The 15,558-nt window shown below is 37.2% G+C and overlaps 1 protein-coding gene across 5 annotated transcripts in view; it reads left to right on the forward strand.

Moving 5' to 3' along the window:
• LOC126249596 (uncharacterized) overlaps nt 1-15,558 on the forward strand; it is a 35,602-nt gene that overhangs the window by 15,588 nt on the left and 4,456 nt on the right. For 4 of the 5 annotated variants that reach the window (XR_007545622.1, XR_007545624.1, XR_007545625.1 and 1 more), the window contains one exon: nt 1,082-1,339. The exons of the other annotated variant lie outside the window; for it this stretch is intronic. The gene's annotated coding sequence lies outside the window, so the exon portion shown is untranslated. The remainder of the gene's footprint in view (nt 1-1,081; nt 1,340-15,558) is intronic. 5 annotated transcript variants of the gene reach the window in all.

Here is a 15,558-nt window from a genome sequence, read left to right on the forward strand (position 1 = left end):
CAGGAGATAAAATGTGGCATTGTTGGTAATGTGGATATGAAAATTTTCAACTAACGAAAACTTCAACTAGATTTTAAGATTTTTGCAAATATTCCCAACATATACGTAGCATTGCACTTATGGTATCTTTTTGGTTAAAATAGGACATCCATTTCATAACTTTTATATCATGTGTGTTCGATAGGAATTTTCCATAACTTTTATTGTGGCCTTGTATAGTTGAAATGTGGACTCATTTGTCAGAACCAGGTAGGTTCAAGCTACTGAAAACAGATTCCTTGTTGGAAACATATTTTATAAAAAGGTGTGATCTGTGTTGTGAAAAAATTTCATTCTTTTACAACTATTGAGTTAAAATACATTGTCTCTTACTTATATTTATTCCTAACATCTAGCTTATGATATAATAATGCACTAATACAGATGTTCAGTAACAGGCTTTTTTGTTCTTTTTTGTAGAGGAGTTTGTTTTTCAATTGACTAATGATTTTAGTGTTGGAATGCACTGGAAGAAGTGTACTCCAGAAGATAAGGACGTACATATTTAACAGTGCAGACATTAAACAGGATACCTGAGCGCACATTCAACCAGATTTTGAAGTTGTTGTCAGAGTCCAACAGTCCAGCCACACTGCACTGGTGTATGAGAATTTAATTTTTAGGTTATGACAGTATTGGAAACAGCCTACATCCTATCTTATGTCCTCAATTATGAAACTTTTGCTGTGCTTACATATGTTTCTATAACAGATCATATATTGTGGTTGCTCAATTAGAGCAGTCCTGAGTGCTCAAAACTGATTTGTCATGGTGTGATGCAAAATCATATACACTAAGCTACTGTGCAGTAAGCTTACAAACACAGAAATGTGACCAAGACATAAAAAATTCTCATTTCAGTTTTTATAGCTTGTGCTGAGGTCCACTGTTACAATAAAAGAGATACTCTGTAGTACATAGTTGGCCACATTAATGCATGCAGCCAGCAGTCCATCCCTTGAGGTTGGAAGTTACTAGACTGTTACATAATTCCATTTTAGCTTAAAGTCAAGTTTGTCTTCCCTTTATTCTGCTTTGGTAGGTATGGTAGGAGGGGCTGGCTGCAGTTCACAAACAGCTGAATGCCAATGTGGAGGTTGGCCATCTGTCCACACCTATTTGTCCTGTGGGTGAGCAGCTCACTGCTCCTTCAGCAGAGTCCGAGCTGGTGCATTATGGAGCCGCCTTAGGAAGATAATGTTCAGGACTGGAAAGAGAGTCAATGTGTACTCAGTGCACCTGCTGGGGGGCCTCATCAGAGATGTGAAGACAGCCTTGCCTTACAAGTCAATTATTTGAGGTAGGTATCTTATGTGAGTAATGAGACATTAGTAGTTTCTGTATCCTGTAAAATAAAATACATTTTATGACATGAAGAGTATTCCTACGTATCAGTGTTATACTAGCATGTTTCCAGTCAGTCACAATTGAAGGGTTTGGTGCAAGAGGGTGGTAACTCCAAAAGTCATGAAAAACTGCATATTGCATCTGTGTATGCCATAAAATTAGTTGCCTATCTGATGCAACAATGAGGCAGATTCACTGGAAAACTGATGGTAATACATGTGATTAAAACTTTAATACCTTTTGCATTTTGGGCAAAAAAGAGACTCTTCCAAGATGTACCTCTCTCTTGCCCCAATGTGTTTCAGCAGTTACTCAGTAGAGAGAAGCACATTCTGACTCTTGTGCATGTTGCTTTGAGTTCTCCAGCTGGTAGTTGGTTAAATATTGGAGAGTAGTTAGTGATGTGAGTGAACCTTGAGCAGATTCAGGCAGTGACATAGGAAATTAATCTTCACAGAAAAATGTAAATGTGAGTTATGAAAGCAGGTGAAAGTGGTTGAGAAATCCAATGATGTGGAAAAAGAATCTGAGGAAGTTGAGAAGTGCTATGAGTGAAGAATGTATAGGTTTTACTGGAAAAGTTCTACCAAGCAGGAAGCCTGCTAAAGACGGAAGGTGCAAGGGAAACTGCTTGTTGATTCTTACAGATGATGAGAAAACTGATGTCTTCACATTTTTCTGTGAAATAGAAAATCAATAACATCAATACTTAAGTGGTTCAATAACAGTATGACGTATCATGAGATGTGAACCAACAATAGGGCCAGGGGTTGTTGAGATTGCAGTTTCAAGTTTAAGGTACATGTGAAATGCAACATTTTCAGAAATGAATGTCTGTTTATATGTTGCTATGTAGATTAGTGGAGTTTCATTCTATATTGTTTCTTTTTAGGTTAGGATGGGACGAAAGGAACCATTTCTTGAACCATCTACTGATGCATCTTACTGTTGTCAACTTTGGATGTATAACTTCTATGTCTATGGAACCAAGAATTAGACAGCACTCTTATATATGTATGATGAATCGACTGGAAAGAAAAGTGCAAATGAGACAATCAGCTTTCTGAAACACTACTTTGAGAATATATTGACTAGAGATATTAGACATCTATACACATTCTCAGACAACTGTTGTGAGAGAGGAAAAAAAAAGGAATGTAAGAAAATAGTGAAAAAGACATCACCATCAAAGTCCCATGTAATCACTACTACTACTACTATAAATAGTGACTTTGTGAGTCATCAAAATCCTTAACTTCCTAGAAACCTTTAAAGGTGACACCAAAGATAGATTTCTAGTGTCTATTTACTGAGTAATGTATTTTGTGTCAGTCACAACAGTGATGTCATAGAATGTAGTGTATCTGCAAGCATCGCTATCTTTTGCAAGTTCAAGCTGCTGAAGCAATCTCAGAATATTACCCTCACTGCTCAATGTGCATAACAAGGAAAGCTGCCATTAAAACTCGCTAAACTAAAAGACATAATGACATTGGCAGAGTAGTACATACCACATAATGACAAGCAGTATTACGAAGCACTGAAGTGTACATTACATGAGGGAAGTGCAGACTGTACTGACTATCTTACAGAAAAGAAAGATAACACTTCAGTATTGAACATTCATCATGCAGTGGTGATTAGTTTTGTTTTATTGTGTTTGCATATTTAGATTCAAAGAGCATAAGTCTTCATTCTACATTTGCTTTGTCATCTTCCACTTTAATGATTTGGATAATCAAATATTTAAACATATTTCTAATATTTTGATCAAAGACAGATGTAACTCCATGTTATTATTTATATTAATATAAATAGTACTAATTGGTCTGAACATTACCACCTCAAAGTAGGTGCTTCGAGAATATATCTCTCCGAACTATTCCAGCTGTATGAAATACATTAATCAGTATTCTGTGACCCTCACCCCCCCCCCCCACACCCCACCCCAAAAAAAATGTAACTTTCAGATGCTACTTTGGCATTATTTTGAGGGACTTGATTTATTGTACCCTATGCCCACTATAACTGGTGATACATTGTGTTGTCTGCTGTACACTCCAGGAGATAAAATGTGGCATTGTTGGTAATGTGGATATGAAAATTTTCAACTAACTAAAACTTCAACTAGATTTTAAGATTTTTGCAAATATTCCCAACATATACGTAGCATTGCACTTATGGTATCTTATTGGTTAAAATAGGACATCCATTTCATAACTTTTATATCATGTGTGTTCGATAGGAATTTTCCATAACTTTTATTGTGGCCTTGTATAGTTGAAATGTGGACTCATTTGTCAGAAACAGGTAGGTTCAAGCTACTGAAAACGGATTCCTTGTTGGAAACATATTTTATAAAAAGGCGTGATCTGTGTTGTGAAAAAATTTCATTCTTTTACAACTATTGAGTTAAAATACATTGTCTCTTACTTATATTTATTCCTAACATCTAGCTTATGATATAATAATGCACTAATACAGATGTTCAGTAACATGCTTTTTTGTTATTTTTTGTAGAGGAGTTTGTTTTTCAATTGACTAATGATTTTAGTGTTGGAATGCACTGGAAGAAATGTACTCCAGAAGATAAGGACGTACATATTTAACAGTGCAGACATTAAACAGGATACCTGAGCGCACATTCAACCAGATTTTGAAGTTGTTCTCAGTTTCCAACAGTCCAGCCACACTGCACTGGAGTATGAGAATTTAATTTTTAGGTTATGACAGTATTGGAAACAGCCTACATCCTATCTTATGTCCTCAATTATGAAACTTTTGCTGTGCTTACATATGTTTCTATAACAGATCATATATTATGGTTGCTCAATTAGAGCAGTCCTGAGTGCTCAAAACTGATTTGTCATGGTGTGATGCAAAATCATATACACTAAGCTACTGTGCAGTAAGCTTACAAACACAGAAATGTGACCAAGACATAAAAAATTCTCATTTCAGTTTTTATAGCTTGTGCTGAGGTCCACTGTTACAATAAAAGAGATACTCTGTAGTACATAGTTGGCCACATTAATGCATGCAGCCAGCAGTCCATCCCTTGAGGTTGGAAGTTACTAGACTGTTACATAATTCCATTTTAGCTTAAAGTCAAGGGCCAGTACCTTTGGTTTGGAGTCAAATGAAGGGTCTCAACCAGTGGCTTTATCGATTCTGTGAGTCTTGGCTGCTGATTTCTGTACCTGCATTATTGGGCGGGGACTTTTAGGACTCACCCTGATATGTCAGGGTTTTACTACACAAAGGATGCAGCTACGTGGGTAGCAGAGTACTTGTGGAGAACAGATAGAGGTTTTTTAGGCTAGGTGGTAGTTTTAGGTATTCTGATGAGTGCTCACCAGTCGGTACACAGAAAGGGAAGTCAGACTACATTCAACAAAGTTTCTGAATTTACTGCCCTTCAGGAAAGTTCTCACATTCAAATTATTCATGGGACTGAGAACTAGCCTAAACATTAAGTAAGAAGCTCTGAGACATTTAGTGAGTCATGGGATGTATATTTGACAGACAGATGAGATACCACAGAAGGCTCAGTGTCATTGCAGTTGACAAAAATATTGTCTCTATTGTGGTCAAAGTTGAGTGTGATAGTGAAGTTGTCTGGTCACTTATAACAGCTGTAGGTGAAACCAAGTTAATTGTTGGATGCTTTTACCAGCCACCCAATTCTTCTGTGACAGTTCTAGAGTCATTCAAAGAAATTCCACTCTCAGTAGCACGTAAATACTGAGATTGGGGAATACTTGTTGGAGGTTACTTTAACTGACCATGTACAGATTGGGACATCTAAGGATTCTTTGTTCAGTGGGAGGAGGGGGGGGGGGATACAAATAGACAGTCTTGTGAAGTACTTTTGAATATGTCTTGAGAAGCTAGTTCAGCAGCACAAACTCAATGGAAATACCTTAGGCCTTGCAGCTGCAAACAAGTCAGACCCTGTCAACAGTATCGGTATAGAGGTGGGTGTTAGTGATTACAATGTCTTTATAGCAACTATGGTTACAGAAGTTGATAAATCAGTGAAGAAGGCTAGGTGAGTGCTTGTATTAGAAAGAGCAGATTAGTAGCTGTTAGCATCTCACTTAGACAATGAACTGATGTCATTTATTTCCAATAGAGGAAGTATGGGCAAAGTTTAAACAGATTGTGAATTCTGATCTGCAGAACTATGTGTCTTGTAAGTGGATTAAGGATGGAAAAGAGCCACCATCATTCAACAGTGAAATTCAGCAAATGTTGATGAAGCAAAGGCTGTTGGACTCTCGGTTCAAAAGAGAACATGCAAATGATGACAGGCAAAGAAAAGATTTGTGCATCTGTGAAAAGATCTATGTGCAACGTGTTCAGCTACTTCCACTGTCAAACATTAGCAAAAGATCTGGCAGAGAGACCAAGATAATTCTTGTTCTATGTAAAACTGCTAGCCAAATTTAAGGCTTCCACACAGCCACTCATTGAACAGTCTGGTGTGGCACCTGAAGGTAGGAAAATGAAAGATGAAGTTTTAAAATTCACATTTTCAAATCAATCATGCAAAAGAATCATAAAGGCATAACATCATTTGACCATCGAACAGACTCCTGTGTGGACAACATAGTAATAAGGATCCCCGCCATAGACAAACACCTGAAAGAGTTGCAAACAAATAAGTTAACAGGTTCCCAATTCAGTTTTACAAAGAGTACTCCTTGGAATTCACCCCTTACTTAACTTACATCTATCATGAATCTCTCACTCATCACAAAGTCTCAAGCAACTGAAAAAAGGGCAGGTGACTACTATATATAAGACGGGTAAAAGAACGAACTCACAAAATTTAGGTCAATTTCCTTAAATGGTTTGCTACAGAATTTGTGAACACAGACTGAGTCTGAATGTAATAAATTTCCTTGAGACAGAAAAGCTTATGTGCATGAATCAGCATGGTTTTAGAAAGCACCTCTCATGCCAAACTCAGCTTGCCCTTTTACCACATGATATATTGTGAACTATGGATGAAGGGCAACAGGCAGATTCCGTATCTCTAGATTTCCAGGAAGCCTTTTACAGTTGCCTCACTGCAGACTGTTTATGAAGGTACAAGCATATGGAATAGGTTCCCAGATATGTGAGTGGCTCGAAGACTTCTTAAGTAATAAAACCCAATATGTTGCTCGACAATAAGTACTCATCAGCCAAGGGTATCATCAGGAGTGCCCCAGGGAAGTGTTGTAGTACTGCTGTTATTTTCTTTGTGGGTAACTGATGTAGCATGCAGGGTGGGCAGCTATCTGCAGTTGTTTGCTATTGATTCTGTGGTGTACAGGAAGATGTGGAAGGTTAGTGACTGTGAGAAGATATAAAATTACTTAGGCAAAATTTCTAGTTGGTGTGATGAATGGCAGTGAACTCTAAATGTAGAAAGAATATAAGGTAAGGCAGATTAATAGGGAAAAAAACTGTGACAATTGAATACATGATTAGTAGTGTCCTGCTTGACACAGTCATGTCATTTAAATATCTGGGTGTAACGTTACAAAGTGATATGAAATCAAATGAGTATGTGAGGATTGTGGTAGGGAATGCAAATGACTGACTTTGGTTTATTGGGAAAATATTGGGAAAGTGTGGTTCAACTGTAAATGAGATTGCATGTAGCATGCTAGTGTGACCTACTCTTGAGTAATCTTTGAGTGTCTGGGATACACACCATGTCATATTAAAGGAAGGTATAAAAACAATTCAGAGGCAAGCTGTTAGATTATTTGCAGATAGGTTCAAAAAACTTGCAGGTGTTACAGAGATGCTTTTGGAACTCAAATGTATATTCCTGGAGGGAAGGCACATTCTTTTTTAGGATGTCTATTCAGAAAATTTAGAGAACCAGCATCTGAAGCTGACGTCAGAATGATTCTACAGCCCCAAACATACATTTCACATAAGGACCATGAAGATAAGATACAAGAAATTAGGGCTCATATTGAGGCATGAAGATGGTTGATTCTCCCTCATTCTATTTGCAAATGCCACAGGATAGGAAACGACTAGTAATGGTACAGAGTACCCTCCACCATCCACTATATCTTAGCTTGTGGAATAAATATGTAAATGTAGGCTGCAGGATCCTCCACAATGTAAAGAAAATATTATTGATGCTGAGTTCAATGGGATCAAGTATTCTTGGTGTTGTTTTCTTACTTATGCAAAAGGAACTTATAGGTCCAAAGTCAGTTGCAGATACGCTATACATGTTGTGCTTGTGCAGAGGAGAAGCAAGGTATTAGTTACATCTGAAAAAAGTGCATTTTATGTTGTACACATCTCAACTACTTCATCAGCCAAACTACATGTGCATTTCCAAAGGCCAATAGTTGCCAGATGGTGGGCCTTTTTACCTGATGAAATTTGAATACAGAGCAAGAAAATCTCACCATTATGCATTTCTATGCAGCAGATCTCCAAAGCTTCCATGTTGCACAAGTTCTTCAACATTGTAGAGCACTGTAACTTTTACAAAGTGCTTATGGTCACCCTAAAATGTACTGTCTATTCAAATTTGAATTGTTTTTTGAAAGATGTGCAGTATGAGCAGCAAGTCTCGATAAGAACAATTATTTTGTTATTCCCTTATAAGTCATGATAGTATAATGTCCTTCTGATACTGTAATGTTTTATAAGACATGGGAGATATTTAAGATTTATTGTTCTTAAGTATGATACACAGTCATTATTTGAGAATTATCTATCAAAAAAGAATGGTTTGAGATTCAATAATTAATATCTATCTCTTAAGATACTCTCCTTTTCTCTTTTTTAGTAGTAGGTCATTTCAATGTGAGGTACAATTTCAAAATCATTCTTGTAGTGTAAGGTTTTTTAGTTGCATAGTAATTTGTGCTTTTTTGTCATGAGAGTAATGCACAGTATTATTAAGTGTGCCAGTGGAAAGAGCTGCTGTAGGACAGTAGATGTACTAAACCCTACTCTCATGCATGTTTTACAAATGACACATTGTATTCTGTTTACAGGCAATAACATCATTCTCAAAGCATCCCCAGTGTTGTAATACTAGGTGTATATCAGGTCCTTTGTTAAGAGTAATTTTTTCCCAATAGCAGTCAGTTCTTTGAGTTAGTTAAATTTTGTGTATCAAATGACATTGGTAGTTTCTGTAACTTGTAAAATGAAATACATTTTATGACATGGAGAGTATTCATACATATTAGTGTTATACTTAGACATATCTGGTGAGCCACAATTTTCACCTGTGATACTGCTCTTGAGATATCTGTATTCTTGAAAAACTTAAATTCTGAAATAATGCATCAGCATTATCTTGCAGGAAGTGATTTATTGTACCCTATGCGCATTGTAACTGATTAAGCACAATGTTGTCTGGTGCTCAGTCCAGGAGATAAAAGGTGGAATTGTTGGTAATACAGAAATCAAAATATTTAACTGTCCACAACAGCAATCAGATTTTAAGCCATTTGCCACAATTCCCAACAGTTATATTACATTGCACTTAGTGTCTTGTACTAGTTATAATAGTACATACACTTGTAGTTTTCACATCACGTAAGTTAGATAGATATTTTTCATAGCTTTTGTCATGACATTGAAGAGTTCAAATGTGGACTCAGTTGTTAGTAAGAGGTGTTGTATATAGAGATACAGAAAATAAAAAATCACATCACGAAGGAGGAGTTGTGCAACATAAACTAAAGTTGGAGGCATGTTTCTACATCTAAAAGGTGATGTCTATTAAAATTTTGTGCCAGTCACATAAAAGTGGCATTAGTAGCACCACTATTAGAATGGAAATCAGGTTTGCTTTAAATACACACTGAAATAGTTGTGAGCATTAGTTGCCTATGAGATTGGATGTGGTGAGTTGATGTTAGTCAAGAATGTCTTCAAGGTGGCAAAGATGCCATTATCAACACCTCACTCAGTTTCCACGAAGTCATGTAATACGGTTATGGAAAGCTGGATGTTCCTTCTGCAATATTGCAGAAAGACTTTGCAGGAATGCAGCCACTGTACATGATTACTGGTAGCAGTGGTCATGGGAACATTTGGTTGCAAGAAGACTGGGCTCCATATGGTCATGTGGCATTTCCGAGAGGTAAGACCATCGTGTTTGGCATATGGCTGTTGCACGTCATACTGTATCTGCAGCAGCAATTTGCGCAGCTATTGGCACCACAGTGACACAACAAACTGTTACAAATCAGTTACTTAAAGGACAGCTCCAAGCCAGAAGCCTTGTTGCACACTTTCCACAGACCCCAAAGCACCACAATTTGTGACTTCAGTGGTGTCAAGTGAGAGCTCATTGGAGGGCAGAATGGAGGTCTGTTGTGTGATTGGAGATCTGTTGTGTTCCCTGATGCTCAGCGCCAGTGATGACCATGTATTGGTAAGGAGCAGGCCATTTGAGGGCCTGTAACCAGCCTGTCTGCATACACAGCACTGGACATACACTTGGAGTCGTGGTCTAGGATGCAATCTTGTGTGACACTGATGGCAAATTTGTATGTCAGTCTGGCGATTCGACCTATTGTTCTGCCATTAATGGGCAGCATTCTGGGGGTGTTTCCAACAGGATAACACTTGCCCATTATCAATTTTGTACACCAACATGGCCCACACGTGCCTTGACTTGCTTGATCACCATAACTGTCGCCAATCAAGCACATATGCAGCATCATTGGACAACAACTCCAGTGACATTCACAACCAGTGTTAACTGTCCTTGTATTGACCATGCAATTAATTCTACATTAATTATTTTTTTGTTTTGCAATTTTTATTCCCATCAGATTATATCCAAGGACAATATGTTTTTACTTTGTAATCTTGCAAAGAACAATGGGCAGTTGTAAAATAACATTTGACAAAACAGCAAAACACTGCCTCAAAGGAGTGTGTCAAATGGAAAATGACATTATATGAAAGAAGCAGGAAAACTGAATCAGTTCAATTATTTTAACATGAAGTGTCACATAGGTATATCCTCAGTTGCATGTTGTTGCTAATGGACTAGTTTTAGACCATCATTTGACTTTATGAGACTATAGTTACTGAGTGCAGTAATGTTTGAGGTGTTCATAAGTATAATTTATATCCACGGGAAACAAAACGGTGGCTGGTGTTGCTTGTCGCCAAAGCAGAATTCAGCTGAAACCTGAAATACTTTTTTGTAGTACCTGTACAGTACATTTGACTTGTTGTTCTTTGGATTACGGATCTGTGAAGTTGTGCCACTAGTTAAATTTTGTGACAACCACATTATTGTCGGTGGGGTCTTCAGTCCAAGACTGTTTTGATGTATCTCTCCATGCTACTCTTTCCTGTGCAAGAATCTTCATCTCCAAATAACTACTGCAACCTACATCCTTCTGAATCTGCTTGCTGTATTCATCTCTTAGTGTCCCTCTATGATTTTTACACCAGCACCCCATGCTTTCATAAAATACTACATTGGTGATCCTTTGATGTTTTAGAATGTGTCCTATCAACTGATCTCTTGTTTTAGTAAAGTTGTGCCACAATTTTTTTTTGTCTCCAATTCTATTCAGTATCTCCTCAATAGTTATGCAACCTACCCATCTAATCTTCAGCATTCTTCTGTAGCAGCACACTTTGAATGCTGCTCTTCTCTTCTTGTTTAAATTATTTATTGTCTAAGTTTCACTTCAGCACATGGCTACACTCCATCCAAATACCTTCAAAAAAGGCATCCTTACACATAAGTCTGTATTGGATGCTAACAAATTTCTCTTCTTCTGGCAATTGTGAGTCAAAATTGTATATCTTCTCTGCTTTGGCCATCGTCAGTTAATTTGCTGCCCAAATACCAAAACTCATCTACTACTTTAAATGTATCATTTCCTAATCTAATTCCTCAGCATCACCTGATTTAATTTGACTACATTCTATTACACTTGTTTTGCTTTTGTTGATATTCATCTTATATCCTCCTTTCACGACACTGTCCATTCCACTGAACTGCTCTTCCAGGTCCTTAAGGAAACAAGATTTGGAAAGGTTAATGGGGGAGAAGGGAAAAGAGAGATTATAGAAGAAATAGGAATAGGACATTCTCAGACAGTGTGTTTGTGAATGTGGAAACCAGGTCTGATCTGTTGTTACAATAGGAAACTTATGAGCCACAAATAGATGTAGGAGTAGACAGGACACAACAAACTTTCAAAAAGTGTTTGAAAAGTATGAAGTCAGAAAAAGCTGTAAAGAAGAAGAAAGTTTTGTTGTTAAGTAGTTCACATGGTAGAGGTGTTTGCCAACTGTTGCAGGATGAACTAGGGTCAGATTACCAGGTCACAAGTTCTTTTAAACCTATTGCAAGTCTGGTTCAGGTGATAGAGGATGTAGGTTCATTTTGCAAAGACTTCACAAAGGAAGACACCATGGTAATAATGGGTGGGGCAGGCAACAGCATAGATAGGAACCATAATTATTCAGTTGAGAGTAACCTGGTAAAAATAGCTTCAGTAATGAGACATACTGGTTTGGACTTGGGTCTGTTCTCAGGCACCATGACCAGCCTCATTTAAACTCTTTTGTTAGGAGAGTTAATTTAGAGGTGGAATGGCTGCTTGGATCAGATATTGGGTCTCATATCAGTGTGGTTCCTGCTGACTCTATCAGCAGGTGGAACTATACTAGGCATCGCATTCACATCAACAGGAAAGGGAAGGGAAAACTTTATAAGCTAATAGCAAATAACGTAAAGGGGGGGGCGGGGGGGGGGGGGGGGCACTGTCACAAGTGATAAAGTACCAGTGAGTACAAGTGACAGATCAGCAGTTTTTTCAGGGTATGGAGGGCAGAAATAAAAGATGTTCAGAGACAGGCTGAAAATGACATTCACATTGATAAAACAGGCAGCCAGAAAGCAAATTTTAATGTACACAATTCAGGCCGACAGCCTCTGATTGAAACTAGAGGTACTCAAAAACTGGCAGGTAAATTAGGTTCATCCAGAATGAGATTTTCGGCGGAGTGTGCGCTGATATGAAACTTCCTGGCAGATTAAAACTGTGTGCCAGACCGAGACTCAAACTCGGGACCTTTGCCTTTCATGGGCAAGTGCTCTACCATCTGAGCTACTGCCAGAAGTAAAGCTGTGAGGACCTGGTGTGAGTCGTGCTTTGGTAGCTCAGATGGTAGAGCACTTGCCCGCGAAAGGCAGAGATCCTGAGTTCGAGTCTCGGTCGGGCACACAGTTTTAATCTGCCAGGAAGTTTCATACTAGGTTCATCCAATTGTAATTCAGCCAGTGTATGAAATCAGTCATCATTATTGCACCAAAATATCCGAGGACCAAGGGGGTAAGCTTAATGAGTTGCTTATTTGTGTTGAAGAATTAGAGTTGAGCAAACCAGTTGATATACTCTGCTTCTCTGGACATCATCTGACCACTGGTGTAGATATGTTAAATGTTACAGGATTCTAGTTAGCTTCTTACTTCTGTTAAGAAAAAATGGAGAAAGAAGGAGTTCCCACATTTGTCAGAAACTGTTTTGATTTCAAGAATATTGATATTAAAAAAATTTTGCTCAGAGCAGCACTTAGAAGCTTGTGCAACACAAATAGTATTCCATAATAAGTCCTTTATAATAGTAGGTATAGACAGATCACCTTCAGGAAATATTAACCTCACCATAAAAAGTCTGGAAGCTCTGCTGTCCCATCTCATGGTAAAAAACAAGGAAATAGTGGTTGCTGGTGATTTTAATGTAGACTTGTTGAAAAGCTCTGTTGGTGAACAATTATTGCAGTCAGTAAAACTGTCATTCATTTTGGTTCCTACTGTGAACTTTGCTACTAGGATATGTAAATGCATCAAGACTGCTATTGATAATATCTTTGTAGACAAATCTAGGGAGAAAAGTCACATCACAAAACCAATATTAAATGGGCTATCTGATCATGACATACAGCATCTTGTGTTAAATGTTAAAACTTTTCAGGAAAAAAAAACTATTAAATCTGAGTACAGGAGGGTAATAAATAAGTAAAAAATAGAGAAATTGAGGAAATTGCTCAAAGACGTTAACTGGATAGATGTTTGCAATACTTCTTACTCATATGGAAAATACAAAGCGAACATAAAGTTACCTCCATGTTTGAAAACTTTTTCCCCTAAAGGTGATTCAAATCACATAGAAGTCAAAAAATAAACTGTGGATTACAAAAGAAATAAAATAATGTGGGATGAAAAGGAGAGTGTATCTCCTCTCGAGAAACAGCTTTGATGTTAGAATTGTAATGCATTACAAAGAATATAGCAATAATATTGAAGCAACTAATCCAGAAATTGAAGCAGCTTTATTATGAAAAAAGGTAATTACATCAGGCAACAAAAGAAAAACTGTATGGGATATAGTGAAGACAGAGACAGGTGGGGCCAAAAAGGAAGAGGAACACATAGCTCTAAAAATAAATGAGACTTTGATAACAAGTGCATGCAGTGTTGCAAACCTCTTAAACAAGAACTTCATTTCTGTTACTGACAGCTTGGGGTAATCAGGTTCATTGAACAGTGCAATGGAGTATCTGAGACCAGTCTTTAAAAATAACTTCAGTAAAATGGAAATGACACTCATGTCTCCCAAATAAGTAGTATCCATCATAAAATCCTTAAAATCTAAGTATGCCAGTGGGTATGATAACATATCAATGAAGTTAATCAAAGAGTGCTCATGCGAATTGAGTTCTATCTTAAGTTATTTGTGTAATCAATCTCTTATCAGTGTAACATTTCCAGACTGGCTGAAATATGCTTAAGTTAAGCCTCTTTACAAGAATGGGGATAGACAGATACCATCAAACTATCGACCAATTATTTGCCGGCTTTCTCAAAAATACTTGAAAAGGTTGTGTTCAAGTGTCTCATTAAGCATCTGACTACAAATAATATTTTGTCCTTGCCACAGTTTAGATTTCTTAAGGGTTTCTGATACAGGGAAAGCTATTTACACTTACAGTGAGAATGTGCTTAATTCATTAGATAATAAATTAGAGGCTACTAAAGGGTGTCATCAGGAAATACCTGTGAAGTAAGCAGTCAGTCTTCATATGACGGAATTAATTACATGTCGTGTTCCTCAAGGTTCCATCTTGGGTCCATTGCTTTATCTTGTGTACATTAATGACCTTCATCTGTTACATTGCCAGATGCAGTTTGTTTTGTTTGCAGATGATACAAACACTGCAATACGTAGCAAGTCATGTACAGATTTAGAAATAGATGCTAATTAAATTTTCACTGACATTAATAAGTGGTTTAAAGCTAATTCACTGTCATTAAACTTTGAGAAGACCCACTATATGCAGTTCAGAACCTGTAAGAGATTTCCTTCCAGCATGTGTATAACATATGAAGACATGCAGATCGAAGAGATTGACAGTGTTAAATTTCTGGGAGTACAACTCGATAATAAATTCAGTTGGTAAGGGCATACCACAGAATTGCTTAAGTGCCTAAACAAGTCTGTATTTGCAGTGAGAATGATGTCAAATGTAGGAGACATAAATATTAAAAACTAGCATACTTTGCTTAATTTCATTCTATTATGTCATATGGGATCATATTCTGGGGCAACTCATCAAACTGATCAAAAGTTTTTAGGGTGAAAAAGCAGTGATAAGAATCATTTGTGGTGTAAATTCAAGAACATCATGTAGAAACCTATTCAAGGAACTTGGTATTCTAACTACTGCTTCTCGGTATATTTATTCCTTAGTTAAATTTGTTGCAAGTAACATATCTTAATTTCCAACCAATAGCCCAATACAGAGTATCAATACTATGAATAAGAACAATCTACATAAAGACCTAAAATCACGTACCTTGGTCCAAAAAAGGGTCCAATATTCAGGAACACACACACATTTTCAATAAATTCCCAGCAACCATTAAAAACCTGGTTTCAAATAGCCAGAGTCTGAAAGACTTTTTGATAGGCAACTCCTTCTACTCTATGGGTGAACATCTTAACAGGGACTTTTAGACAAGCTTAAGTAAAAATGTCTGTTAGATTTCAGTTTTGATAGCACTTGATCACAGTAGTCAAGATTAGGTATTTTGTGTATGATAAATTTATTAACAGTGCATAACAATGTTTCATTCTGACAGCGTGTTAA

Source organism: Schistocerca nitens, chromosome 3 (assembly GCF_023898315.1).
Source record: "Schistocerca nitens isolate TAMUIC-IGC-003100 chromosome 3, iqSchNite1.1, whole genome shotgun sequence".
Lineage (NCBI taxonomy): Eukaryota > Metazoa > Arthropoda > Insecta > Orthoptera > Acrididae > Schistocerca > Schistocerca nitens.